Raw genomic sequence first — 20557 nt, 5'->3', positions numbered from 1 at the left:
TTATGAATCACAGGCGATTCACATATGAATCACATGCGATTCACATATGAATCACATGCGATTCACATATGAATCACATTTACATATGACATCATATGCGAATTACATTTAGTTTTTATATGAATCACATGTGATTTACTTGTGAATCAAATATGAATAATATGTTATTCACATGTGAATCATATATGATTTACATGTGAATCAAATATGATTAATATGTGAATAACATGTGATTCATATGTGATTCACAAGTGAATCACATGTGACTTACATGTGATATCCATGTAAATCACATGTATTAAGACAAAGTACAAGTATTTTATTCGATACAAAATAAAATATAAAAAAACAAAAAATGCTACAAAATTTCATACCGCTTTCATGTCTTCGTGTCAAGATTTCCATATTTTCTTCAATTTATCACTCTTCACCTCTTTAATATTTTGCACAAATTCTTCCAAATGTACAAGAAAATTAAAAAAAAAAATTGATAAATGCAAGAACACTAAAATATGCATGATTCATTTGTGAATTAAATACATTAGCTTTTATAGCACCACAACATAACAAATATATAAATTGTTTTTTTAAATTCACTAAATTCTAGTTACATGTAACATCCCAAAAATACGGTCCGAAAATTTCATTTTTAAATCATAACTAAACCATAGTATTAAATCTTTTCAAAACATACTAAAAGAGTTATATAAAAATCAGAGTGTCTTTTCAAAACATTTGTTCATTTCATTAGAGTAAAACATCCCCAGGCTGACTAACTATGGTGTGTGCCATGCGATCATCCCGAGCTCTTCCCTCCGCTACCGGAAGTACCTGAAACCAAAACTGAAAACTGTAAGCACGAAGCTTAGTGAGTTCCCCCAACCTACCACATACCATACTCATAATCACATATTGGGCCTCGCGCCTGCTGCATCGGGGCTAGCCGGCATCGGGCCCCGCTCGGCATCAGGCCATGCCTGGCATCGAGCCCCGCTCGGTATACAGATATGTCTCACTTAGGCCCTGCCTGTCTCTGGGCCCCGCCCGCTAACATATACTAACATACAATCATAGCATAACACATAAACTAAACATATACTATTGGATTCCTGTTCTAAGGCCTCGCCTATCTCGGGCCCCGCCCCTGTCCTACTACTGATGAGTCATGGAACCCCTCCACGCTCCTACTGATAGTAAGATACGGGCCCAGCCCACACTCACTCCCTTCCTACCTTCGGCCTCGCCCCTGCTCTGCTGCTAATGAGATATGGAACACCGTCCACACTCTGCTATTGGTGAGATACGGGACCTCGCCCACACTCACCTCCCTACCAGGCACATACATGTATCACACAGACAACAAGTATAATCTAACATGCAACTTTCCTCGGGCTTACCCCCGCATCGGATCTTGATCCGGAATAACAAACACATAAACCTTCCTCACGCACCCGCCCAACATCGAACCTTGGTCCGGAATGACATACTAGCATATAGTGCCTAGGGCTAACCCCCGGGTCTTCCTACTCATAACTACATGGGCCGGCATTGTGGCCGTAGACCCATACACACAAAGGGAAAACTCACCTGCACTGCTGAACTTGCTGATAACCCTCTGGCTGCTGTCCGTCAACTCTCTGAACCGCTGCTCCACTAGCTCCCCGAGCTACTATTATCAATATAACACTTAGTTCCAAACTGAACTCTAGAAGTCAAACTAAGTCAACTCTTGTTAAAGTCAAAGTCCTGGTCAAAGTCAACCTTCCAGTTGACTCGACTTGCCGAGTCAACCCGTAGACTCGCCGAGTCCTTAAACTCAGAATCTCTCAAATATGACCCAACTCGCCGAGTCACCCCAGGACTCATCGAGTTCAACGATTTCTGAGTCCCATCCTGTCCAACTCATTGAGTCACCACTCAACTCACCTTTCTGCGTCTTAACCAGAAGAGGTTGGGGGTTCTACGACCTGACTCGTCGAGTCCAAGAACAGACTCGTCGAGTCCTAGGCAATCTTCAACAGACTCGCCGAGTTGTTCTTCCAACTCGCCGAGTTCATGCACATATTCATACAACTCGTCGAGTACACCCATGTGACTCGCCGAGTCTCCAGTTCTCAATACATACAGTGGCTTTTCGAGCCATGCAGGGGCTCCAATCCATAGATCCACTCTTCTACAGTCTATCCCCCACGTAAAGTTGCAAACTTTACGTGAAACCAATGAGATATAGACCCAAAACACTTTATGGCTAGGGTTTAAGGCAAAGGGGCTCCACCAATGACTCATTGACTGCTGCTTTAAAACATTTTGGACCATCACAACCCTAGATCTGAAGTAGCAACTTCAGATCTAAGCCCCAAACCCGAAATAGACCTCAATCTTGCCAAAATAGCCCCAAATCTCATTCAAGAATAGATCTAGATGCAAAAAGGGTGAAGGTAACAACTTATTACCTCCAATATATGCTCCAACTGAAGTAGATCCCGGATCTACACCACTCCTTTGCAGCAAGCCTCTTGATCTTCAAGCCCCTTTCCACCAAAATCACTTATATAGGCTCTAAATTGCTTCCAAGGGCTCTCACTCACGATTTAGGGTTTCTGGATCTCAAAACGGGAGTAAAGAGGCTGGGGAAGGGATGTAATGTTCTTTAAATATGGCACAACCCCCGGGGTTAGGGTTTTTCTGGCCCAGACCAGACTCGCCGAGTCCACTCGCCGACTCGCCGAGTCGATCACTTACTCCATACCCCGGATCCCGCTCCGACTCGTCGAGTTCCTCCCTGGACTCGACGAGTTGACTCATGACTTAGAGCTGTTCCTTTCTTTTCTTGGTCTTTCTGATTTTGGGTGTTACAACTCTCCCCCACTTAAACTAGACTTCATCCTCGAAGTCCGCTATGGCCAACTGTCCTGCAATCCGCTCACATCGCCCCTGCCTGATGACTATAACTCCGGCCGACCACTCTAATGGACCTTCTGTCACACCCCGCTAAAGCGGAAACACGAGGCGTGGCAGTATAAAGGGTTTCATAGCAAAAGTTAAAAGACAACACCAACCATAGTATTAAAAATCATTACAAATTTACAATGGGTTTGAACAACTTTTAAAAGAAATTACAATGTAAATTGAAATACAACACATGCGAATGCTCCTAAAAGTGATGTGTCCCTAAGTGCCACTTACTCGGCTTACTCGATGATTCCTGAAAAAGCATGTAAAACGAGCGTCAACTATAAAAATAGTTGGTGAGTACTCACAGATAAACAAAATAATATTGGTTTCATGAATTGAAATCAAAATTTTGATAAAAGTTTCCAATAATAAAAGTATATTGTTAAAATGAGTAAATAAGTTTGTTAAAAAAACAAAGTTCTTTGTCATCATGAGAGATAAAGTATGTTGCCCAAATAAGATGCAACATTCATATCCTCATGGAAGATAAAGTTCGTTACTCAAACGAGTAAACAACTTTCATTGCTAAAATGAGCAATCAATTTCGTTGCTACAAGAAGCAAACAATTTCATTGCTAAAACATGTATATAAGTTTTCAGTAATAAAAGTTCGTTGTTGTAATGAGAAACAAAGTTGATTGCTATAATTGATAAACGAGTTTATTGCCATAATAAATAACAAGTTTGTATGTGTATGAGCAAACAATGAGTTCTCAACCAAGCCTATGACTGAAGCCCTATCAAGATCTATGTTTATCGTTTCATAGATTATATGGTATCATGCACTCCAGCAATCGGGCGAGTGAGGAGTTGTCAATTCCTAATAGCGCTATCCACAATGACCATTTGCTGAAAGAGTTAATGGTTAGAGAAAAGTGTAAGGGAAGGGCCTTAAGACGATAAGTTCTCATGTTCCGTGTTGCATAGACATACATAGAGAGATATAGCAATAAAATAGCAATCATGTTTGATACAAATCAATTTAAATACAACGAACAAATAATAGTTTTTCGGGACATGCTTTTCCACCCCAAAACATAAAAACTGAAAATAGGGGAGTACGTGAATACTCACAATGCATTGAGATGATGCAAATGGTGCCTTGAACTACGCTCCACTCGAACCACTATCGTTTTCCTACAACGATGTTACACACGAATGAGTCTCTAATCGAAATCTAACACTAGTATACATACTACTACAATAGAATTATGCCAATATGTGTCAAAATTTAATATTGATAAGTTACAAACATTTTTCTGTGAAAATTAAATTTCAAACAATCAATTGTTATATAACAATTTAAGTGGAAAATTCCCATTATTGAAATGTTAATATTTAACATTTTAAGATGTATTCCAATGATTAAATATTCAAAAAACTAAATCAATTTAGTTCTAAACTTTCCCAAACTTTGCATTTCAGTTTTAACTGAAGTCAAAGACCTTAAGATAAATTTTCTTGACTTTTTGATTTGTCTAATTATTTTTCATCATTTAATTCCTTGAATAATCATAAAATCATGGAAAAATAGTAAAAAGTTAATAAAAATTACCAAACTTCAGATTTTGGTTCTAAATACATTAAAAGGCTTCCAGATAAATTTTCATGGTTTATAGATATGTATAACCAATTTTCTTATATTTAATTCTCTAAATAGATAAAAATTTATGAAAAATAGCAATCAGTTAAGAAAATTCCCCAAACTTCTTATATTACTGCCATTACACATACTTAAGCTGGGAAAAATATAAAAATGGATTTATAAACTGTTTAACCCAATTTTATGATTTTTGTGCATTTATTCTAATAAAAATGGAGATAAATAGAAAACAGTTTCCAAAATTGTCCAAAAGTTTTGTAACACTGTTATTACATATATAGAAGCTGTGAAAAATATAAAAAATATTTTTCAATTAGTGTTGCTATTTTTCCTTGTTTAATCCTTTTAAATAATCATTAATTGAATAATAATTATTAAACAGTTAAAGTAAATTACCAAAAATTTTGTACACTTCATTTACAGAGTAAATAATCTGGGAAAAATACCAAATGTGGTTTTTATATATTGAAATCCGATTTTGTGGATTTAAGTGTATTTAATCTTAGAAAATAAGAGAAAAATAATATACTGAATAGAAAAATCTTCAAAATTTTTATTTAGAGTTCTAATATATTTTATGGTCTTCTGGTAAATTTTCATGAATTTAAAAATATAAAAATGGATTTATAAATTGTTTAACCCAATTTTATGATTTTTGTGCATTTATTCTAATAAAAATGGAGATAAATAGAAAACAGTTTCCAAAATTGTCCAAAAGTTTTGTAACACTGTTATTACATATATAGAAGCTGTAAAAAATATAAAAGATATTTTTCAATTAGTGTTGCTATTTTTCCTTGTTTAATCCTCTTAAATAATCATTAATTGAATAATAATTATTAAACAGTTAAAGTAAATTACCAAAAATTTTGTACACTTCATTTACAGAGTAAATAATCTGGGAAAAATACCAAATGTGGTTTTTATATACTGAAATCCGATTTTGTGGATTTAAGTGTATTTAATCTTAGAAAATAGGAGAAAAATAGTATACTGAATAGAAAAATCTTCAAAATTTTTATTTAGAGTTCTCATATATTTTATGGTCTTCTGGTAAATTTTCATGAATTTTGGATGAGCAGAACTATTTTTCCTGTTTTTAGTCCATTATATACATAAAAATCGGGGAAAATAGGAATGCATTATGAAAAATTCTGAAAATATTTTTCTAAGTCTTAATGATAGGGTAAGAGCTGCGAAAATTATTAGATAGCCTTTTCAAATTGTCTAAAGTGGTTTTATGATTTATTGGGGCTAAACAAAAAGAAAATTCAAAACCACGCTAAACAGTAACAAAAATCGATGAAACTTGATGAGAAGTCTTTATTTAGCATAGGGGTCATCCAAGAATTTACCTAGGATTTATAGACCTCAGAAAATATTTTATATGAATTATTGCCCTAATTTATTGCATTAATTATAGTAATTCGAGAAAAATGAATTATTTTCTGAAAATTTGTAGAACATCTCATTTTGTTGGTGGGAATCTGGGAAAAATCGGATTTGGTCAGAAAAGGAGTTTTAGATATTTATTTGGAAATAAATCCTTCATGAACATATTTGAAAGCTTTTAACAACAAACATTGATCATCAAGCATCTAAGCTTGAAGATCATCACATGCATGTTGTTTTGAAGACCATTCATGAGTTTGAAATGTTCAAAAATCGTTTTTGAAAGAAAACTTAGAGTGCATGTGGTGATTTTCCACCAAAACTTGTAGAAAAGTGCATTTTCATGTTCTTGACTTAGGTTTAGGTCCTTGGATTTCACCATTTACAACATGCATGTTGTTTTTGGGTGAAATCGCACCATCATCATCAAAACTGAAGTGAATGAACATGCACACATATTTTCTAAGAGAAAGGTGTAGAAGAAGAAGGAAATGCAAGAAAAACCTTGAAAACATGGAGGAAAATGAAAGGAAATCGTGTTCTACCTTAATGAACACCACTAGATGATGAAGATTTTGTGTTTGAGGTGTGTTCTTGGACTTGTTTTCTGGAAATTTTCGCGGTTCCTAGAGAGAGGAAGAGAGAATAGAGAGAAAATAAAGTGAGGGAGTGTGAGAGAGAAAGTGAAGTATGGAGAAATGGAGTGTGGAGGGGAATTGATTGAGTGTTTTGGGAAGAGGAGAGAGAAGAGAGAGAGAGAGGAATCTGACTTTTGAATGGAGAGAGGGTCTCCCTCTTTTAAATTTTATAAAATATAACTTTATTTTATAAAAATGTCAAGTTTTTATAAAATATGTGACTTATCCTAATTTTCCTTCACAAAACCTTGATTTTTGGCTTAGAAAATAAGGTTAAATACTAATGACTTAAATTTTATTTCTCCTTGGTTATATTTTACTAAATTGAGTTATTTTAAATTGATATTATATAGTCCATACCAAATTTTAAGGATTTTTAGGTGTTAAAGTTTATAAATTTGAGTTTTTAGGGTTTTTAGGGTCTTGAGATTTAATAAATATATGGATATCAAAATAAATTGAATTATCTGAGATTTCAAATTATAAGAGTTTCAAACTCTTTTCTAGTTAAAAATAATGTTTGTAATTTATTTTTATCGATTTATTGGCATTCTATGTAGTGGTTCCGAGATCCAAACCGAAATTGAGGAATCAAGTATACTAGTCCTACTCTTCAACTTTGACTTAAGTTTCTATGAGACTTTGACCTAACTTCTACTTCTAGGTCAAGTGCATGATGTGTGTATATGATTCATGAAATGTTGTTCGAGTCAAAGAGTGACCCAAATATGGATAGTCACTACAGCTCAGTAGATGTAGAATTCACATATCAATGTGAAATCTAAGTACACTATCCATTGATTCTAACTATTTCCAAGTTTCTAGTAGGTTATAACTTAGCTTCTAGTTAGTAAGTCTAGTATGTGTAGTGCCTATATGTGCAACTAAGTCTAGTCAAATCTAGAACCTACTCGAATTTTGACGGTTGTCACACCTTCCGCCCGGTTACCCAGAATAAAACTAGTCCTTGCAAATCACAATCCTCAAGTGCACTCTGATCCCGCCAATCCTGAGCACACAACTCTCTCAACTGACAATCCTTCCGGTACTCCCCGAGTACTTATGCTGAAATCCTAGGGGTTCACCCCCTTTGTCATTGCGCGTTTTCTGGCCTTCCCAAGGCAACGTTCCATAACTAATCACTTCCTCTATCGCTGTGAAGGACATACCCTTCACGGTATCCCTTACTCCAGCCACTCCCAGTGCTGGTCATTGTTGCCGGTACACACTGAATACTTCTTACTGCTATAACTTAGTGCAGAGCACCCATCCCCGCGAACGGATCAGATAATCCTTCGAGTAAAAGATTCATCCCTGCAACGGTTAGACTCATACGAGAGCTGCGCAACAGGATCAAACCCTTCCCTCTGAGATTATTCAACCCTGCTGTGAATGGCCTAGCACCTCTCAGTCGACTAACTACTTCCACTCACGGATCCCCTTGTTGTCGTCCCTGTCCGAAGATCCTGTTATCCCCTGTCCGCTTGCTGGATGAAACGAGACCACCCTGGTCCCAACTAATCTGCCATTAACTGGCTTACCGGACTCCCACCGGTTACTAAACTCAAGATCAACCGCTTAGTCGCTCCCAGCAACTTCCGAAGAAACTCCGACTATCTAAGCTGGTCTATCTATTCTGCCACTCTGGCGCTACAAGTCCTGGGATCCTCGATCCCCTATCTTGACCCTAAGGTCCTTACCAGGTCCCACCTGCGCTGCTATAACCTCACGGGCCCCGCCCATGGGTCTTGCCCAAACTATATCTTAGAGCGGTCTCTCCCTCTAGTCTCACCTGCCTAGCTACTATCGCACGGGCCTCGCCCACGGGTCTCACCCGAACCATACTACTTAGCACTCTTGCTCCTAGGTCTCACCTATACTACTACTAACATACGGGCCTCGCCCACGGGTCTCACCCGACTGTATCTTGGAGTGGCCTCTCCCAAGGTCTCAGCTCTCTAGGGCTACGCAGGCCAACTCCATACTAATCACAACGAACTACCCTTTCCCGATCCCTACCTTGCTAACTAGGAGATACGGGCCCCCACCCACACTCCGCGAACTAGGAGATTCGGGCCCCCGCCCACACTCCGCTATCTAAACTGCTAATGAACGCTACGGCTTACCCGCAGTCTTACATCACTTCCTTCACTAACTTGCTACTGGGGAATGCTGCGGCTGACCCGTAGTCTTACATCCTAACTAAAATCACGTCCTGCCGAGAAAATTTTCAATCTGGTTTCCCAAACCAATCCTCTACTGATCGTTATTACACGCACTCAACACTGGGGAGTTTCCCAACTCCCAACTCACGCGTTTCTCAATCCGATCAGTCAGTCGAACTATTATCCTGCTCAACAAAGTTGCGAACTCATCCCAGCTTTGCACTTTCTTCCGTTCCTGACTATACGAGGGTTCCTCCCCCACCTCGATTCAACTAGCTCCTTACAGTTCACTGTCTGGAAAGGATTCCCAATCCTCCTTACCACTCCATGGTCGATCTGCTAAAAACTGATGTTTACCGCTGCTGGTGCTCCAAAACTACCCAATACCACAACGCCACCGTCCTTGAAAGCTGGTGAAATACTTCTAGAATTCCAATCACACGCCTGCTACAGCGACCGCATCCTGAGTGACCTGCTCTAAAAGGGATACAACTACAGACTACTACTCTAAACTCATGGTATGCAGATGGCATATAACTCAATCATAAGCAGGAGACAGAATCCAAAGTACAATCACTAATATCGATGCAGTACCATAGCAATTAAATCATAAATAAAACTGTCAAGCAGCTAAAGAATACGCACCCGCCACATCCGGGGCTGCTCGCATGTCATCTGAAACCAACTGGTACGCCCTGCTCCGTGCCGTGGGCGCCTCTGCCCGGCCTTGCCGACCGTCGGTGATCCTCAAAGTCACGGGGGCAGGTGCTATCACCTGTCCTGCTGAAAGCAAACTCGGACACCGGGCCTTCTTGTGGCCCCTTTGACTGCAATGGAAACATATCAGGTTTGATCCCTGAGTGGTGGCAGCAGTACAATCTCTGCTAAAATGACCAGTCCGACCGCACTTGAAGCAGCCTGAATCCCCACTACTGCCACTCCTGCACACACCCTCGTGTGTCCTGCTACACTTCCCGCATCGGCTGCGGCTCTGGAAATCTCTCGATCTCGAGTCCGACCCCTTGGGTCTCTTGCCTGAACCTGTGGCTACCTGTATCTCATCCGGTTTCCTCTTCCTCTCTAACTCCAAATCAATCTCTCTCTCTCTCTCTGGCACGGGCAATCATGTCCTCCAGTGTCTTGCAGCTGGACCTGCTCACAAACTGTCTGATGTCACATCTCAGCATCTCGTGATATCGAGCCTTCTTCATCTCCTCGTCCGCCACATACTGTGGCATGGGAAGGGCTCTCTCCCTGAACTTGGCAGTGATCTCCGCCACAGTCTCAGTCGTCTGCTTCAAATCCTGAAACTCTCGTGCTAGCTGCTGCACCTCGATCACTGGTGCAAACTCGGCCCTGAACCTAGCCGAGAAATCGGTCCATGTCATCGCGTCCAACACGGCATCATCTCCAATGGCATGTCCAACCTCCTCCCACCAATCCCGTGCTTTGTCCTTCAGAAGACAGGAGGCAAGTCGGACCTTGTCCCCCTCGGGACATCGGCTCGTACGAAAGGCGTTGGCAACATCGGCCAACCACCTGCTGCTAGCGATGGGGTCCCTAGCCCCATGGTAATCTGGTGCGCCACAAGCTCTAAACTCTCGGAATGTCAAAGTACGCGCTCCTATCATAGCCACCATCTCTGCACGGAAGGCTCCCAGCCTCTCATCTAATATCTCCGGTATGCCCTCTTTGACCGTGCCAAAGATCACAGGAGTCTGATTTAGTATTCTGCGCGTAACCTCCGCTGATACAAACTCTCTCATCCGCTCCTCGAGCTGCTCGGTCCCTGAACCCGAGCCTGATCCCTCTCCAGCGCCTGATCCGCCAACTGGTCTACCCCGTAGTGTCACCATTCTGCAACATATCATAACTGTCATTAACATCCACATCTCTACTGAGGGATCACACTCACACTACAAGTTCCTCGGTTTCATCTCAGCCCTTCTTGAATCGAGTACAGATCCTCTGCTTTCAGTAGTATGGGCCCCTACTACCTTCCACATCTATCCGTACTTTCCTCAAGAATTGCCTCGACTACACCAAGTCCCTTTCACTGCTACTAACACTGCTCCCAGCACTACTCTCATCCTAGGCTTGCCCTAGGGTAACCTCCAACTCACTAACTGCCATCAGCTGCATAAGAAGTCTCTGTTATCTCCCCTTAACTAACTCTCGAATACCATTACATATTTCTTAGACTAGATAATTCTTCGAATGAGAGGTCCTACCCTACAACGGTTGGACTGAGACAAGAGCTGCGAAATAGGGCTAGACCTAACCTTCTGAAATTATTTAGTCCTTGCAATATGTAACTTAACATATTCGTTCACTAGTTAATCAGAGATAACTAAAACTCCTAATAGCACAAAGCAAGCAACATTTGGGCATTGGGAAAGCTAACCACATGATACAATAAAGCTGTTATATCCTCTAATCAGGAATCTGTTCTAGCATGCAATTCATAAAGCTCATACGCATATAACAGGAGCATAAGGCATCCTCCTAGATCCTTAGCCCTAATCTAGCATGCAGTTCTAACAAGCATATCATGACATAACTTGTATGTGTATTTTGGGGTACTTACTTGAGCTCGGCTGATTGCACGCACCACACCTTTTTTCTCCTTTTTCAAAACTCTTTTCTTTTTCTAGAAATTCCTTTCTTTTCTCAAAGCTCTTTTTCCAAAAGTGACTTTCCTTTTGAAAAATTACATACCCATCCCTCAGTTTGAGTCCAGGCACACCCGAGAGCGTGCCCGAATCCCTCAAACCAAGGCTCTGATACCAACTTGTAACATCCCAAAAATACGGTCCGAAAATTTCATTTTTAAATCATAACTAAACCATAGTATTAAATCTTTTCAAAACATACTAAAAGAGTTATATAAAAATCAGAGTCTCTTTTCAAAACATTTGTTCATTTCATCATAGTAAAACATCCCCAGGCTGACTAACTATGGTCTGTGCCATGCGATCATCCCGAGCTCTTCCCTCCGCTACCGGAAGTACCTGAAACCAAAACTGAAAACTGTAAGCACGAAGCTTAGTGAGTTCCCCCAACCTACCACATACCATACTCATAATCACATACTGGGCCTCGCCCCTGCTGCATCGGGGCTAGCCCGGCATCAGACTCGCTCCGACATCGGGCCCCGCCCGACATCAGGCCATGCCTGGCATCGAGCCCCGCTCGGTATACAGATCTGTCTCACTTAGGCCCTGCCTGTCTCTGGGCCCCGCCCGCTAACATATACTAACATACAATCATAGCATAACACATAAACTTAACATATACTACTGGATTCCTGTTCTAAGGCCTCGCCTATCTCGGGGCCCGCCCCTGTCCTGCTACTGATGAGTCATGGAACCCCGTCCACGCTCCTACTGATAGTAAGATACGGGCCCAGCCCACACTCACTCCCTTCCTACCTTGGGCCTCGCCCCTGCTCTGCTGCTAATGAGATATGGAACACCGTCCACACTCTGCTATTGGTGAGATATGGGACCTCGCCCACACTCACCTTGTAACATCCCAAGTTCGGAAGCTAGAAATTGGAGGGTGCTAAGTGTAAATTTAGGAAGGGACTCGACGAGTAGGCCCGTCAACTCGTCGAGTCGGAGCGGGATTGATCACGGATTAAGTGGCCAACTCGCCGAGTCGGAGGCTTGGACTCGACGAGTTGGTGCTGTAGGAAGAAAACCCTAATCCCGAGGGTTGCACCCTATTTAAAGGACTTTATGTCCTTCTCCGAGCCTCCTAATCCCCTTGAGAGTTCCAGAACCCCTAATTTTCGTGTGAGGCTTCATTATTGAGAAGATTGGAGCTTGGAAGAGGGAATTGGTGAAAAGAGCTTGAGGAATTGAAGGCTAGCATCAAGGGGCTTGTGTAGATCTGGAATCTACATCAGTTTGGGCACATATTAGAGGTAAGGAGCCATTATCTTAAGCTATTTCCTTTTTGGTTCATCCTTGGTGGTTTATTTGGAGCTTCTTAGCTTGTTTGAGATCTATTTCGAGTTAGAGGCTTAGATATGAGGATGCTACTTCAGATCTAGACTTGTGTTGGTGCAGAAAGTCATAAAGCATCAGTCTTTGAGTTGTTGGTGAAGCCCCTTTGTCATAAACCCTAGCCCTAGAGTGTTTTGGACTTATATCTCCTTGGTTTCACGTAAAGTTTGCAACTTTACGTGAGGGGTAGGCTGTAGAAGAGTGGATCTATGGATTGGAGCCTCTGCATGGCTCGAAAAGCCTCTGTATGGATTAAGAACTGAAGGGACTCAGCGAGTCACATGGGTGTACTCGACGAGTTGTATGAACATGTGCATGGACTCGGCGAGTTGAAGAACAACTCGACGAGTCTGTTGAAGATTGCCTTGGACTCGGCGAGTCTGTTCTTGGACTCGACGAGTCTGGTCGCAGAACCCCAATCTTTTCTGGTTAAACCTTGAAGCAGTGAGTCGGAAGGACTCGGTGAGTTGGACAGGACGGAACTCGGAGATCGTTGGACTCGACGAGTCTTGGGGTGACTCGGCGAGTAGAGTCGTGCTATGGGAGTTTCTGAGTTTAGGGACTCGACGAGTCGGCGGGTCGACTCGGCGAGTAGAGTCAGTCAGGGAGGTTGACTTTGACTGAGGACTTTGACTTTGACCAAGAGTTGACCAGTTTGTCTACCAAGGGTATTTTGGTAATTTTGGTATTTATGAAATTGGTTCTTTGGTAGTGTTCAGTGGTGGAGTTCGTGTCGGTGGTCGGAGAGCAGCTGATCTTATCCTTTCAGTCGGCAATTACGAGGTGAGTTATCCTCACTATATCGACAGGGTCTACGGCACCAAAGCCGACCCTTTATCGGATGGAAATCCGGGTATTGTTTGTTATGTTATTACTTTGATAGATCTGCATCCTGGTATTTAGGATGGTGTTATGTTAGTGACATGGTTAAGGTCGGTACCCGGTATATAGGGTAATGTTATGTTAGTGACCTGGTTAAGGTCGGTACCCGGTGTATAGGGTAATGTTATGTTAGTGACCTGGTTAAGGTCGGTACCCGGTATATAGGGTAATGTTATGTTAGTGACCGGTTAGGTCAGAATCCTGGTTAGGATGATTGATATGCTATGTGATCTGTTAGACTGCTTGTCTGGTTAAGGATTTGTTATGTGATTGATTGTTTTATGTGCACATGGTTGTTGGACTGGGGTTGGGTTGAGGCGGGTCCTGCTTTGTGCTGTAGGCCAACATACCCAGGGCGGACCGGATATTCCGAAGGCCCAGCGAGCGGTCCGGATAGGCTGAAGGCCCTAAGAGGGCGGACCAGACGTGCCGAGGCTCGGAGAGTGGACCAGGCCGACTGAAGGCCCGATGTGGGCGGACCAGTCATACTGTAGACTCAGAGAGTGGACCAGGTGGATTGAAGGCCCGGTGCGGGCGGACCAATCACACTGTAGACTCGATGTACATGGATGGACTCGGAGGGTGGACCAAGTAGACTGAAGGCCCGGTGCGGGCGGACCAGTCACACAGTAGACCCGATATGCATGGCTGTTCTGTATTGTGATATGTTATGAGTATGTTTGTGTGTGGTTGGTATTTTGGGGGTAACTCACTAAGTTTTTGGGCTTACAGTTGTAGTGTTATGTTTCAGGTACTTCAGGAGATCGTGGCAAGGCAAAGGTGTGATCGTACCGCTCCTCATGTTTTATGATTCATGTGATATGGTTTTGGGGGATACTCTGATGTTTAAACTATTTTGAAAACGAAATGTATGAACTTAATCGTTTTTGAATGAATTAAAATGTTTTAAATTGGCTCAATTTTTATGGACGTTACACACCTCCCTACCAGGCACATACATGTATCACACAGACAACAGGTATAATCTAACCTGCAACTTTCCTCGGGCTTACCCCGGCATCGGATCTTGATCCGGAATAACAAACACATAAACCTTCCTCAGGCACCCACCCAGCATCGGACCTTGGTCCGGAATGACATACTAGCATATAGTGTCTAGGGCTAACCCCCGGGTCTTCCTACTCATAACTACATGGGCCGGCATTGTGGTCGTAGACCCATACACACAAAGGGAAAACTCACCTGCACTGCTGAACTTGTTGATAACCCTCTGGCTGCTGTCCGTCAACTCTCTGAACCACTGCTCCACTAGCTCCCCGAGCTATTATTATCAGTATAACACTTAGTTCTAAACTGAACTCTAGAAGTCAAACTAAGTCAACTCTTGTTAAAGTCAAAGTCCTGGTCAAAGTCAACCTTCCAGTTGACTTGACTCGCCGAGTCAACCCGTAGACTCGCCGAGTCCTTAAACTCAGAATCTCTCAAATACGACCCAACTCGCCGAGTCACCCCAGGACTCGTCGAGTTCAACGATCTCTGAGTCACATCCTGTCCAACTCACTGAGTCACCACTCAACTCACCGTTCTGCGTCTTAACCAGAAGAGGTTGGGGGTTCTACGACCTGACTCGTCGAGTCCAAGAATAGACTCGCCGAGTCCTAGGCAATCTTCAACAGACTCGCCGAGTTGTTCTTCCAACTCGCCGAGTTCATGCACATATTCATACAACTCGTCGAGTACACCCATGTGACTCGCCGAGTCTCTCCGGTTCTCAATACATACAGTGGCTTTTCGAGCCATGCAGGGGCTCCAATCCATAGATCCACTCTTCTACAGTCTATCCCCCACGTAAAGTTGCAAACTTTACGTGAAACCAAGGAGATATAGGCCCAAAACACTCTATGGCTAGGGTTTAAGGCAAATGGGCTCCACCAATGACTCATTGACTGCTGCTTTAAGACATTTTGGACCATCACAACTCTAGATCTGAAGTAGCAACTTCAGATCTAAGCCCCAAACCCGAAATAGACCTCAATCTTGCCAAAATAGCCCCAAATCTCATTCAAGAATAGATCTAGATGCAAAAAGGGTGAAGGTAACAGCTTATTACCTCCAATATATGCTCCAACTGAAGTAGATCCCGGATCTACACCACTCCTTTGCAGCAAGCCTCTTGATCTTCAAGCCCCTTTCCACCAAAATCACTTATCTAGGCTCTAAATTGCTTCCAAGGGCTCTCACTCACGATTTAGGGTTTTTGGATCTCAAAAGGGGAGTAAAGAGGTTGGGGAAGGGATGTAATGTTCTTTAAATAGGGCACAACCCCCGGGATTAGGGTTTTTCTCGCCCAGACCAGACTCGCCGAGTCCACTCGCCGACTCGCCGAGTCGGTCACTTACTCCATACCCCAGATCCCGCTCCGACTCGTCGAGTTCCTCCCTGGACTCGACGAGTTGACTCATGACTTAGAGCTTTTCCTTTCAATATATGCTCCAACTGAAGTAGATCCCGAATCTACACCACTCCTTTGCAGCAAGCCTCTTGATCTTTAAGCCCCTTTCCACCAAAATCACTTATCTAGGCTCTAAATTGCTTCCAAGGGCTCTCACTCACGATTTAGGGTTTCTGGATCTCAAAAGGGGAGTAAAGAGGCTGGGGAAGGGATGTAATGTTCTTTAAATAGGGCACAACCCCCGGGATTAGGGTTTTTCTCGCCCAGACCAGACTCGGCGACTCGCTGAGTCGGTCACTTACTCCATACCCCGGATCCCGCTCCGACTCGTCGAGTTCCTCCCTGGACTCGACGAGTTGACTCATGACTTAGAGCTTTTCCTTTCTTTTCTTGGTCTTTCTGATTTTGGGTGTTACATTACATATGTAAAATGACAAAAAAAAACACTTATTTACATATTATTTACTTGTTTGTTTTTACAAATAACAATCTATCTTTTATCATTTATAATAAAAAAATATAAAATTTTATACCAATAACGTCAAAAAAATATCCTTTACCAAAAGAAAATTAAATGTTCTTGGTATAACTATGTATATATTTAATATAAATACATGAAAAATAATCCTTTACTAGTGAGAAACAGTTTCAAAAGTGGTACATTAAGTTTCCCAAGTAACAATAGAACATTGAAGATGCATCAGCAATCTATCATATTGAAGAGTTTTGTATGTAGTCATGATGGAATACCTGAAGTTCAAAATAAAGAAAACTACCCTAATATAAAGTGAAATCCACAATGGAAGAGAATAGATGGCTACTGGATAGATATGGAGGATATCAACTATTAAATCAGTAGCCAAAATTAACAGTAGAATGACCTGAAAACATAGCATAAGACTTCAGTGTTAGGTAATTAGGTTGGTTTATAGAGAAATTTTTTAGAGAGATTATGTCAGGGTCTGAATCCCTTAAGTTTCCATGGAGACCAGAGTTTCTTCTAGAATCCCGTTCATTTTAGGCATCATGTTGGTTTAATTGGTTGATTTTTCTCTTTTTGAGTCAAATTCTAACCAATCTACCATTAGAAGCTGAATATGCAGGAGGTGAGAGAAGAATTAACAACAGGAATGACAAGAGCAAGCTTGCTTTGAATATGATCACTAAACTTCTCAATAATTTGTAGCAAATAAATAATAATGAAAAAGAAATGGGACAACACATAGATGTGTTGAGTTGAAATGCAAAAATGAAGCTTTAGATATCATGCTTTATGTCATTGGTGTATGACTGTTCAAATTTGAAGAAGATAAAAAGTTATTTTAACTTGAGTATATCTGAGAATTCTAATGTACAGTATTAGGAACTTAACTTCTTTAAACATTCATAGACTCTTGGTTTAAACTAACATTCATATGCCTTGCAACCGGTTCTAAAATTGTCGACTCATAATTAAGATTTTTTATATTTCTAAATAACTCATGTACAACTGTGATAAAATAGGCATACAAAGGGACAATGTCACTAGTTGGTGTCTACCTCAAACTTTTTTCCAAGAGGTTTAACCACTCAACTTTCAATTATGTTCCTTTGTTGTGAAATTCTGAATTTCTTTTAGAATTTTGTATTTTTTTTTTGTTAACAGTCACCAATGCTGACATATGATGTGGCTGGTCTATAGAATTAATTTTTCAATTTTTTTTTCCAATGGTGTTACATTAAAGGGTTAATGTCACTAACGAGATTTTCACAATTGTTGAATTGTTGTCAGATTTTGTTACTGTGGTTAAACTTAAACCTCTTAGAAAGAAGTATGGAAAAATACCAGGTGAACACAAAATACAAAATTTGATAGCAATGGAAGAGGAAGGGCAATACCGTCAATTCGCCTGACAAGTTCCTTGAGCTTAAAGACTAGCCTTTGGATCCCAGGCTGAGCAATGTATAATGGTCTTGCATACCATCAAGCAACTTGGATAAACACCAATAACAATCGGCTTCAACATTGGAGATCTTTTCAGGATCTAAATCAGCAATTGACCAGCTTTCAACACTCCCTTCCAAGTGTTCTGACAAGAAAACAACTAAAAAAAGGTGTTGCAAGGTCGTTTATTCCCTGCACATATCCACTTGCTGGATGCCTGGTCGCCCTGTAACCATTTTTTTTCAAATTTCAAACACAAATTTATTTCTTTCAACAAGGTCAAATAAGTAAATCTAACCATGTGTAGAGTATACACTCCAAAGATTTCTGCACTTCTGCTTGTTGGAAGAATGTGACGTCAGGCATAGTTCTAGGACAATCAACAACAATCTAATATATAGGTTATTTTTTTACTAAACTAACATTTTCAACAAGTAGGGAACAAAATGCGAAAAATCCATTCCAAATTGGAAGATCGGCGGTGAGAGAATTACAAGCGACAGATCTACGATTTCATCAAACGTTATTGATTTGGATGAAGGAGATCAACGAGGGCATTCAAATCATAACAGAAGGCCAGAAATCGATCCCAATTTCCAGATCAACGGCGACCAAAAATAACGACGATGAGGAAGAACATGAGCGGAGGGGCCGTCTTTGGAGGCGATGTGACGGTAGGAGATGGGATGAGAGAGAGAGAATCTACTTGAAAGTAAGAGTAGGTATTATTTTTTAATGAGTTTTCTCATATTTAAGTGTGTGAAACAGGTAAGGAGCTGGTAGAAGGTCGTCACTTAGCTGGGTCCATTAATTCAAGACAAAACTGTACGAATGGTCCCTGTGGTTAGCTAAAATTGTCACTTTGGTCCAAAAAAGTTTAGACTAGCATCCGAAGTCCAAACTTTTCATTTTGTTGCGAATTTGGTCCGATTTTGTTTGAACTTTTTTAAAAAGACGATTTTTCCCTTTATTATTTAATATTTTAATTTTCTTTTATTACAACAATTAAAAATAAAAGAAAAAAATACTCTCTCTCTCTCTCTCTCTCTCTCTCTCTCTCTCTCTCTCTCTCTCTCTCTCTCTCTCTCTCTCTCTCTCTCTCTCTCTCTCTCTCTCTCTCCGACCACCATGGAACCAATCTAACCCCTTTCCTCCCAAAAATTGATGAAAGTCCAAATCGAAGCTCCGACTCTTCCCTATCCTTCTATCTGTTCCTCTTGTGTCTCTCTCGTCTTGCAGGTCCAAATCGAGGTAAACGACCCTCTCCTCCCATACTCCCCTCTCTGATGTCGTAATCCCCTATTATGAACAACCCTTTTCGAACCTCAAAGCATTTTCCCTCATACAGAGTGAATTACAGAAATCTATCTAGGTAGTAGGGGATGTATACACGCAGGTGAGTTTAACTGATGAACGATGGTGACACCAACAGTTCCATTTCAATTGATGAACGATGGTGGTGGTGATATAGCTTGTTTTCAAGGTCCGATTTCAATTTTTCAAGTTCTGATTTCAGAGAAACTTGTAAACCTAGATGATAAATATACAGATGATCAACACTCATACCTTTTAAACATGTATTTCCTTGGTTTTCAAGTTCCGATTTCAAGGTTTTCATGTCTGATTTTTTGAGGAAGAAGATGGTTCTTAGTATATAAGGAGGAAGAAGATGATAAATATACAGATGATGAACGCGCACAATCTCTTTTTCGGTGATCCCCCAATCTCTCACCATCGAAGACTCTTTCTCCTCCCCTCTTTAATCTATGTTAATACTCTCCTATCCATCTCTCTGATCTTTGCAACGAGCCCTTAAATTGTGGGTTGCATTTCGGCAAGTAGAGACTTCACTGAGTAGAGGAGATCGGGAGAGTTCCGATCGAATTGTTTGATGGTAACCATATTGTTGTTCTAATTGGGTCCCGACTATGCATTCCAGGAGCAACAAAAAGGGGGCATGATTTCATGTGTGAAAGGTTAGAAATAGGACCGATTTGAGATTTCTAGGGAATGAATCACGAACAGGTTATGTTTTCTTTTTCGGATTACCACCATAGTTGTCGATCCAAATCCACTTTTTCTCCTACATCCCGTGGGTTTCGATGTGCAGGTATATGGGTAAGGCGTGATTTGCATGTTTAAGGTTTGATTTTCAGGATGAGGGTTAGTTAGGTTTAATTACATGTTCAAGTTCATCAATTTTTGGGAGGAAAGGGGTTGGATTGGTTCAATGGTGGTCACAGAGAGAGAGAGAGAGAGAATATTTTTTCTTTTATTTTGAATTGTTTTTAATTGTTGTAATAAAAGAAAATTAAAATATTAAATAATAAAGGGCAAAATCATCTTTTTAAAAAAGTTCAAGCAAAATCAGACCAAACTCGCAACAAAATGAAAAGTTTGGACCTCTGGTGCTAGTCCAAACTTTTCTGGACCAAAGTGGCAATTTTCAGCTAACCACAGGGACCATTCGTGCAGTTTTGTCTTAATTTAAATAACCAGATATTGCCAAATAATTTGGGCCGAAGCCCAAAATAATATCAAATAAACAAAGTTAACCACAACATGAAGAATTTGA

General features: G+C 41.0%; 1 long non-coding RNA gene across 4 annotated transcripts; it reads right to left on the bottom strand.

Moving 5' to 3' along the window:
- Nucleotides 1-3041: 3041 nt before the first annotated feature.
- On the bottom strand, nucleotides 3042-18688 carry LOC145166636 (uncharacterized). Of its 4 annotated transcripts, none has more exons than XR_013740634.1 (5): nucleotides 18281-18688; nucleotides 17937-18208; nucleotides 11341-11764; nucleotides 4030-4092; nucleotides 3042-3205 (listed from the first exon to the last, which is right to left on the bottom strand). It is a non-coding gene; the product is annotated as an uncharacterized LOC145166636 (long non-coding RNA). The 4 variants fall into 4 exon arrangements; XR_013740635.1 differs by lacking the exon at nucleotides 3042-3205 and adding an exon at nucleotides 3594-3804; XR_013740633.1 differs by lacking the exon at nucleotides 11341-11764.
- Nucleotides 18689-20557: the final 1869 nt, after the last annotated feature.

The sequence above is a fragment of the Lactuca virosa genome, chromosome 3 (genome assembly GCF_052849685.1).
Source record: "Lactuca virosa cultivar CGN04683 chromosome 3, Lactuca_virosa_CGN04683_v6, whole genome shotgun sequence".
In the NCBI taxonomy this organism is placed as follows: Eukaryota; Viridiplantae; Streptophyta; class Magnoliopsida; order Asterales; family Asteraceae; genus Lactuca; species Lactuca virosa.
Note: the sequence above shows the minus strand (reverse complement) of the source record. Positions and strands in the feature narration are given on the sequence as shown.